The following is a 9,606-nucleotide window of genomic DNA, read 5'->3' as shown; positions in this document are numbered from 1 at the left end:
TCTTGACTGGAAATCACAGCTAGAGAATTACTAGTTCAGTTTATTCATTGTGGGGGATGGATATAAACTAAGATCATATTGCTTCCTTTGTGTTACTCTTAAAATATATTGTGTGTGTTTGAAATTTAGCTTAGTCACTTCCCAAAAATTCTTTTGTTGCCATGAAAATAAGCTAGATGAAGAAGTTTGAACTAGATAAAATAGATTAAATCTAGAAATAGAGAATAATTAGTCTAAGGTAGTGTATAAGCCACAGTCTAAAAGTTCAGCTTTTTTTAAAGCCTGAGTCAGCAGATCCTAATTATATTTTTGGAGGCTTATTTTGTACCCACTGACTTTGCTCGGATATACTAACTTCTGCTAAGTGTGTCTTGGTAGTGGCATTTATGATGACATTTGATTTGATGGTGACAAGTATTCTGAGACAAAAATCATTTAAGTTTTATATATTCATTGTAGGAAGAAGATCAAGAAATTACCACACAGTCATGTTTTGAATGTACATAAATAGGTGGCACACTTTCTCCTTTTGAACGTGCATTCATGCACTAAAAGGTACCTAATAGGCTGCAGAAGTGTATTTTCCACAACATAAGTTCTCCTTTTGTTGCTATATTTAAACTTTGGTAAAATGATCTTGCATTCAGTTCACTTCATTTGCTTTACCTAAGATGGAGCACATTGACAGTTTCTTCTTCCCTAATTAGTACCACAGATGTGATTTGCTGCTCTAAGTTTATGGTAAGAAGCATGAAGAATTTCTGGCAATTCTGTCAAAGATGCTTTTTCAGTTTGTTTTCCTACCTCTGAAGCTCTCTGATAGGAACACTGCTACCATCTATTGTTAAACAAATCTGGAACAGGCTGGGACAATCCAGTTAGTTATTCTGACTCAATGCTGTCATTTAACAGAAAGGCTTATGCATGCAGGGCTTATGGCTTATGACAACCCTGCATGTCATTTGCATGCAGGGCTTACGGATTTTTCCTGCTGTTAAAAGACTTGTGGAATAGAGCTGTAGAATAAGTGTATATCCTACAATGCACACTGAAGAACAAATGGCAAGAGATGTGGTCAAAGTCATTTGGTTTGTCTTTTATTAGTTACTTACTTTTCCACTGCAGTTACTTACCTTTGCCATCTCTTTAGAATCACTTTTAAGAAATGAGAAAGAGTCTAGACTCCGAATATTTAGCATTCCTGAGAGCAAAAGAAGCTTGGAATAACTATGTATCTAGATACATCTAGAATTGTACCAAAATATGTTTTCTTCCAAGTGTGGTATTTTAAGTATTACTTGGATCTGATTTAATTGTTAGCCTTGCTCCCCAGGGTCTGTGTTTTCCTTGAGGTATTCACACAGTAAATCTATATAGACACAACTTTGGAAGCTGTAGCACCCCATGAGGAAAAGTGTTGAATTATTTTGTTTACCTAGATAATGCTAATGAGGGGATGATGATTCTTAAGTCAGTTAGGCCAAGTTCAATTAGTCAATTTATCAGAGAGTCACAGAATATGCCAAGTTGGAAGGAACCCACAAGGATAATTGAGTCCGACTCCTGGCCTTGCACAGAACCATCTCCAAGAGCCACACCCTGTGCCTGACAGCATTGTCCAAAAACTTCTTGAACTCTGTCAGGCTGGTGCTGTTACCACTTCCCTGGGGAGCCTGTTCCAGTACCCAAAAACCTTCTGGATGGAGAACATTTTTCTAATATCCAGCCTAAGCCTCTCCTGACATAGCTTCAAGCCATTTCAACGTTTGTGATTTTTGGTACTTTCTAGGGAGCATTAGGATGAAGTACAAGTTTGCTGAGATGGGCATTGCACAAGTAAAATGAAATATCTTTTATGGTTAGGCATCTCTGTGTGAAAAGAAAGCTTGTTCTTTATGTTCTTTGAGTCATTCTCCAGTTTGTGCTCTCCTCAATGGCAACAGGAAGGGTTAGAAACAGAACCATGTGTTCTTATTCAAACATAACACCAGCAACTAAAAGTAATTAAAACCTTTTTAGGGTTGTCATCACTACTGCATTATACAGAAACGTTTACGTAAGAGATAGAGCAACAAATTTGATTTACTTCATCTTTTAATGCACCCCATCTACCGGTTTTCAAGCAGCCTGATGGCCTTTGAAGTGAACACATGGTGGCAGTGTTTCGTAATTCAAAATAGCACTCCATGCTGACATTCACTTTCTTCTCTCTTTTCTTAGGCTGTGTATAAAAAAAAAAATCAAGTTTTCTTCTGATTTCATCAGTTTTGTTTATACGTTTCTTAATTGTGTCTTCTGTAGAAATTTGTTTTCTCATTTGTTTCAGATCACTTTTGGAGAAATTGAACACATCTGAAAAAATTTTTTTGCAATCATTTTAATAGTTAAATAGAGGTTCATCACATTTTCCACACTACTTGCTGAGGACTTTTGGAATTTGTCAGAAGTCCATCAGCTTCCCCTCTCCTTACATAGTTTAAAAGAATGAGTTATTCAAATTTAATAAATAATTTAACAAAATATTGCTTTTTACAAAACATAAGTATTGATATTCCTAAAAGAAAAAAATTCAGATTGTCGTTTATTAATTGCTATGAGAGCACCAAAAATTATTTTTTCTCGAAAGCAATGTATATATTTTGAATAAAAATCATTATTGTCAAGAAATATGTTTATTGGGAAAATTTCACTAAGCTCTCAGCCTTATTGCTGTGGTAATGATTTTTCAGTCTGTTGTAGCTGAAATGTGCTACTCATATGCTGCTCTGTGAAGAAGAGCTAGTTGAGCATTGCTTATTGGGTGGCCTTTGTCCACGGTAGCAATTTCAAACCATGCAGACAGGTTGCAGTTAGAAAAGATTTTCATTCATATTATGTGATTTTTGTACACTGTGAAATCTTATGTAGAAATGTTGGAACATGCCCAGCAGAGTTCATTTTTGCCTACACTACATGAGTGCATCTGGTTCATGTGTGGTGTATCACCTTTTTTTTCATAAATTGGTCTGCAGATGCAGAGCAGATTCCTGGCTGGTATGAATTATTCCTGTTCCATCTTCTTTGGGGCAGATCCTTTACTCTGGTAAGGATCCTCTCCACAATGTTTCAGTTTCCTTTGAAGGGGGTTGGTTTCTAGCTGTACATCTTTTTCAGGCGTGTGTATTTTCAGGGGACTGGAAGAAAGAGCCACATAGTTCAGATAAATTTGCTGTATAACAAAACCTCATTAATTTAGTGGCTTACATTGCAAGGAAGTGAGGATCATGTGTGGGACTTCACAGCTACAAAGCAACTACTAGATTCTTTAATATGTTTGTGTTTCTGAAAAAGCTTCACCTAGAGTAGAAATTAGTTTTCTTTTTGAAGCTTTTTTAGGGCAGCACTGTAAGTTAAAGCACCTGATATTTGCTTTTTAAAAATTTTCAAGGATCAATGAAGATCTCTTATTTAAAAAGTCTTTTAAGCCATGTAGATTTTCAGATAGAAATTGAAAGGAAAATGCCTGTTGTTTTCTTCCCTGGGGCTCAGGCAATAGGATGTAAATATGGGTAGTGAATACTTTGTGAGATCAAACTGGTGTTTTTTCCGAAGGTGAGAATCCAAGACAATATATACAATTAAAGCCAACAGCCTTGCCTACCAAAAGGAGTCCACGCCTTCTGGCATTCTCCACTGAATACCTCCTCTGTTCCTCTCCCATGTATATGCATTTCACAGTTTCTCAAAAAAAAAAAAAAAAAAAAAAAAAAAAGCATAGTAGAACCAGCCAGCGCCAGTTTGTTCTCCATGTTTTCTTTTCTCTATAAGGGATTAGTTGTAGTAACAGATTTCATGTGCCAGAAAGTGGGTGAACATTAACTATTTTGTCATGCACTGATCCTTCCCACAGTCCTGCAAAATTTGAAATGCAGGAATGGTTATTCATTATCATTTCTTTGTGTCTACAGGAATTTCATTTACTATGTAAACATGTTTTATATAGAACATGCAGCTGTTTTGAACGAGCACTCAATGAAACATAAGAGTACAGTGCCTACACTGCCACTTCAGAAACTCTGAGATACCACGGCATTGTGTTTTGGAAGAGTAAACACACAGACTTGGTGGAAGTTTCTTAAAAAAAACAAAAATCTTTAATTTGCTTGATTGTTTCGTATCTAAATTGTATCTGCACACTGAACTATTAATGTGCAATTTTTAGAAGTGAGGGTGGGATATGTTTCTTTGCGCTGATTTTAGTAGAGATCCCATTAAAGAAAGAATAGTCAAGCACCATCAGATAGTCCATTTTTCATAGACTGTGGAGAATACTGCCACCAGAAAAAAAAAAAAACTTATAGCTTGCAGTAAATGTGCCTAGAATATCTAGAAGAATCACAGGCTGTTTGTTCTGAGAATGTCAGTCGTAAATCTGTGAGGAATTTCACTAGTAAAGATACATCCTTGGGTAATAGATGGAATTGTCCCAGATATACCTCTCTGTAAGCAACTCCACTGGCTGAACTTCACTTAAAGAGCATTTTATGGAATTGGGATGTTTTCTGAAATGGTGAGGAATGATTCTGTTTCCCAGAAACAGCAGTTAGAGTGTTTTGGCTGTGCTGTTGCCTCTAGGTGGCTGAAGCTGTTTTGCCCCTTCAGAGCTGCAGGATGGTGCACTGACAAAGGTACTTCTCAAACTGTACATTGTAATCATGGGCTGTACACATCGGCCCTCCCATGTCAAGGTTGCCATTCCTAGAGGACTCCAGGGCTGAGAAGCATAGGTGTGCTTAAGAGAGGGGTTGTGAACAGTAGGCCAAGCCCTTGGACAGCTCTCCCTTGCACAGAGGGCAGATGTTGAGATGCCAAGTTAGCCAATATTTGGGCCATGGGCTGCTATGCTGTGGGTTTGTGTTTGGCTTTTAGGTGCAAGAATCACTGAGGCTGGAAAAGACCTCTATGATCATTGAGTCCAACACTACCTTGTTCAACACTAAACCATATCCTCAAGTGCCACATCCACACATTTTATTTTAACAACTCCAAGGTTGGTGATTCTGTCACTTCCCAGGACAGCCTGTTACAATGCCTGATCACCATTTGGTGAACAAATCTTTCTTAATATCCAGCTTAAACTTTCCCTGGTGCATCTTTAGGCCAATTTCTTCTTGTCTAATTGCTTGTTACTTGGGAGAGAAGACCAAGTCCCATCTGGTTACAATCGCCTTTCAGGTAGTTGCAGAGAGCAATAAGGTTCCTCCTAATAATTCTTGCTCAGAAAAGCCCAAGATGGAAGAATGGAATCCTGGTTCTCTAGCCAGTCCTATGTGCACCTTTTATTAAATATCAAGGGGGGGGGAGGATTTCTAGTAGTATTAATGGGAAAATAATACTGCCCTTAAACTGGCAGGCTAGTACAGTGATAGGAGAAGACAATTAGATGCGCTCATAAATTTTGCACTAATGGCACCTGTGCAAAAGCAGAAGGTTAATTCTTCACAGATGACAAAAAATAAGTGCTAAAAAAAAAAGGCAAAAAGCTGCAGTTGACCCTTGAGGATATAATGCACTTGTGTCAACATGGACTCTGCCCAAACATTGTTCTGCTGTGGAAGCAGCTGCCTTCTGGTTAATATAGTGCCAAAGGGAAGGGGTAGGGAGAGATGATGTGAGGGAAGAGGGAGGAGAAAAAGAGGCAGGAGGGAAGATAAAGCAAACCTAGCTCACATCTTCAACACCATACTCTGAACTGAAAATGTTCTCCAGCTGACCCTCCCAGCGTTCATTTCTTGATATTTAGGAACCTGCATCAGCAGATAAAGAGTGTCTGCCTCAAAGTCACAGACACTGTGACAAGCTGCTTCTTTTACAAATATTTTTCTCTGGGAGGGTAGGCAGTGATGGAGAAAGGAGCAGGGGCGAGAGTAATGGCTATTCCTGCCTGGCCTCTAATATTCAAGGTCTAATTTATAGTATTCCATGTAGCATCATGGTGACATTTTAATGGTGTATTAACACTGAAGTCTGGAATATTTATTTGGTTGAAAATGCATCTGATATTAAATATACCTCTGGAGACATGGTTGTGCAATGATTACAGTACTGATAGCCATCAAGTTGATAGCATTTCCCTGTCCTCCTGAGTCTTCTGCTGTAAAAGTGGGGGCAGGGTGTTTTCTGGTTAAGAATAATGGTCTCTCTGCTACCCTTGGGGCAGATGTGTCCCAGCACCTGTGCTCTGGATCCAGGATACAGAGCTTCCACACAATTATCTTCCAGTTTGCTGTTAATTTCTATTCAAATTAATCAGTAGTTACTTGACATGAGGAATCACATTGTGAGCTTTAAAGCTTTATCACACACCATTGTTGTTTATTTATTTATGCTAGAAATACTGAGCAATTTAACCTGATTTGTAATGTTTCTTTTTTTTGTTTTTTTCTTTTCTTTATTCTCCCATGTGATTTGCATACATTCAATGAAGCAGGGTGGGGAGGAGAAGGGAGGTTACTGTGGGACTGGATTTTTTTTTTTTTTGTTCATTATCTATACCAGCTAATATGAGATAGTGCCCAACAGAGTTTCTTAGCATCCCTTACTTTTACGGAGGTGAACGTACTGAAGCAAGACAGACACTGATCTCAGAAAAAAGCAACCACATATGCAAATACTTGTACTTGATTCATGGATTTTAATTTAACATGAACTGTGTCAAACCTATGCTGTGGATATTTTGAGAGTTTGTTTTCATTAACATTAAGCAAGGTGCTGTCCTGTCTGTGAGAAAGACAGGATGTGTGATGGAGGGAGCCCTGCAGCCCAGCATCTGCAGCCTGGTGATCTGCTGTGGCTTTTGCAGGCTCAGAGCAAAAAGGATGTGAGCATGAGTGCCCCAGCCATGTACGTCGGTAGGTCAGTGACAGTGGAGATTCTCTTGGCAACAGCCTTGCTGGATGGCAGGGATTGCAGCTGATAGCAATCAAGAGGAAGCTTTCATTTCCTTTTGACTTTTACAAACTGGCCTAATATAAGCTCTATTTATTCAGGTGTTTTTATACACATTTTCCAAAGATATCAAGTTTGACCTTTGTGTATGTAGTTTCCCCTCCAATTAGTGAAAACCATTTAGAAATGTCAAGGATGGGACTAGAAGGGACCTCCTAGGTGCTGTCTGCTGCTAGTTCAGTCAACCAGATTGCACACAATCTTTTTCAGCTCTGTCAAATACCAGAAATAATCTGTCTCTCCTACTCATCTGTTTGCTGTACTGTTGTACAAGAACCTTGTCCATGTTGCTTAGAAACCCTCTTCTAGTATCCAAGTTTCTTTTCACAGCCCATTCATATTAATTTGTTCTTGTGCCAATATTGTCCCCTAGTTGGGTGGCTCTGCTCTCTATCTAATATTTGCATATCACTTCAATGTATTTATAATAAGGAACCATATCCTTTCTTGGACTTCATTTTTTTTAATGTTAAACAAGCACAGCTTTTTTAGTGTCCACTTATAAAATAGGTTTGTTATTTCATGGATATGCCCAGTAACATTTCCCTGCACCTGCTCTTGTTTTAGTTTCTCATCTATAGGACCAGTCTTGCTTAAGATTGAGGTCAGACTAACTGAAATAATTCCCACTTTGGTGGCAAATGCTCTCAACTCTAACATGACTTTTTCAGATCCTTATCTCAATTTCTAGGATTTATATGATCTTTGCTTAACTCAATACACTTTTTGACATGATCATTCATCTACATGGGTTTGATGCCACCCTCATAGAGTTGTCTCTTTGGCCAGAGGTTTGACATTTCATGTCTATTTTATCTTGAAAGACATTACAGGTTTCATCTGAAATCCCAGTTAATGAGATTTTGAACCCAGTTCACTAGACTACCACAAACCAATAAAACTCTCAAATTTCATCACATTCCCAAATTTAATTCCTATCCCTTTATTCCATAAGCAGAAGCACAAAATTAGGAGTTTGTGTTGTTTCTGTAAATGCCTGTAGAGTATTTTTGATCTCAGCCCGGCACCCTTCTTGTGGGTGACGTGAGTGGGCGATGGAGCCTCTGTGCTGCTGCCATGGGCCAGTGCCCCAGGACAGGCAAGTGTTCCCACCTGAGACAGGATGTGCAGATGCAGAGACAAGAGCTCGCTCCAGGAGAGATGGACACCCACCCTAGGCTCCATCCCACTTCTCCAGCGGCATGTTTGAACAAGAAGAAAGAACACGATTGGCAATGGAATGAGTAAAGTTTTACAAGGAGAGCAGGTGTGCCTGCTTGAAAGATAAACTCTTCCTCCATGTGATGATAAGATAAATGATCCGAACTTGTGATTTAGTTAATGTTTCTGTCTTTAGCCTGCTGTGTACACAGCACCCTGCTGGATAAGCTGCCCAGAACTGCATGCCTCTGTATGCACAGACCTATAATAGTCAGCAATATCATTCTCTCACCCTGTGTCCTTAATTAAACAGACTTTAATCATTATACATTGTTATTATATGTTCCTTATTATACAATGCAGCAGCTACCTTGCATTAAAAAAAGCCAGTGCCTACATTAAATATCATCATTGGCTGTGTCCTGAGGATCTTGTTTCAGTGCTATTTCAGGCTGTCACGTTTCTCTGGAGCAGTATTTAAACTATGTCTGAATTTAGGCAAATGTTTTTTGTTCATGTGCCTTGAGAATTAAAGTTAATCCATCTTTCTCACCAAGGGAAAATTCCTCCAGAGGCATCTTGCTCTTGTTTCACTGCTTATTGATTATCACTCCCAGTTTGCACGTTACTGGCTGTGATGTTCCAGCTGCATTTGAATGAGCAAAAGAAAAGCCAGCTGGTGCTCTGTTGTTCTGATTTTTATATCAGCATTTTCGTTTCAAAGACATTTATCTAATCTTATTAACTGGCTTTACCAAGAGGATTTCCTCACAGACTTAAGTGGGAGAAAAATAGACAGTGAGGAGGGGGTGGTGGACGATGTCTTCTGTTATTCTGCACAGAAGCACGTTCTTACCTACTGGGAGAAAAAATAAATCAGGTTTGACATTGACTCAAATGCTGACACATTCTGACTAAGGCATATCTCTTTATTTTCCCTTATGTGAATAGCTTGTAAGAAGACAAGGCAATGGGCATTTTCTTTCCATGCAAGTGCAGAGAACAGGCCAGAAAGCACAACCTGCTCCAGGAAAAAAGGCAGGCAATGAACCCATGCTCCTGCTCAGAGGAATGAGGCCAGGGAACTGGGGACTGGGGACTGTGGCCATGTCCCTAGCATCTATCTGTTCTCCCTTTAGGGTGAGAGATCACATGTTTTGTATGGAGTTTTCTTGCATGAAAACATGACTAAAAGACATGTGTGCAGAGTGCAAAAATGGAGCAGATTTGGGGAAATTAGTTCTAATGGTGCCTACTCATTTGGAATCTCTAAGTTTGAGGGTAGCAAGCATGCTACAGGTCCAAATTCCCAGTGAGGCACATGGACAAGTAATGGTATTCATAAATTCAGAGTCATATTCAACATGAGGTAAAATACAATGAATATATAAGCATTACAAGAGTGTGTAGTGACAGGAGAAGGAGGAATGGCTATCAGCTGAAACAGAGTAGATTTAG

The sequence above is a fragment of the Vidua macroura genome, chromosome 3 (assembly GCF_024509145.1).
Source record: "Vidua macroura isolate BioBank_ID:100142 chromosome 3, ASM2450914v1, whole genome shotgun sequence".
NCBI classification, from domain to species: Eukaryota; Metazoa; Chordata; class Aves; order Passeriformes; family Viduidae; genus Vidua; species Vidua macroura.
The sequence above is the reverse complement of the archived record's forward strand: the minus strand, read 5'-3'. Positions refer to the sequence as shown.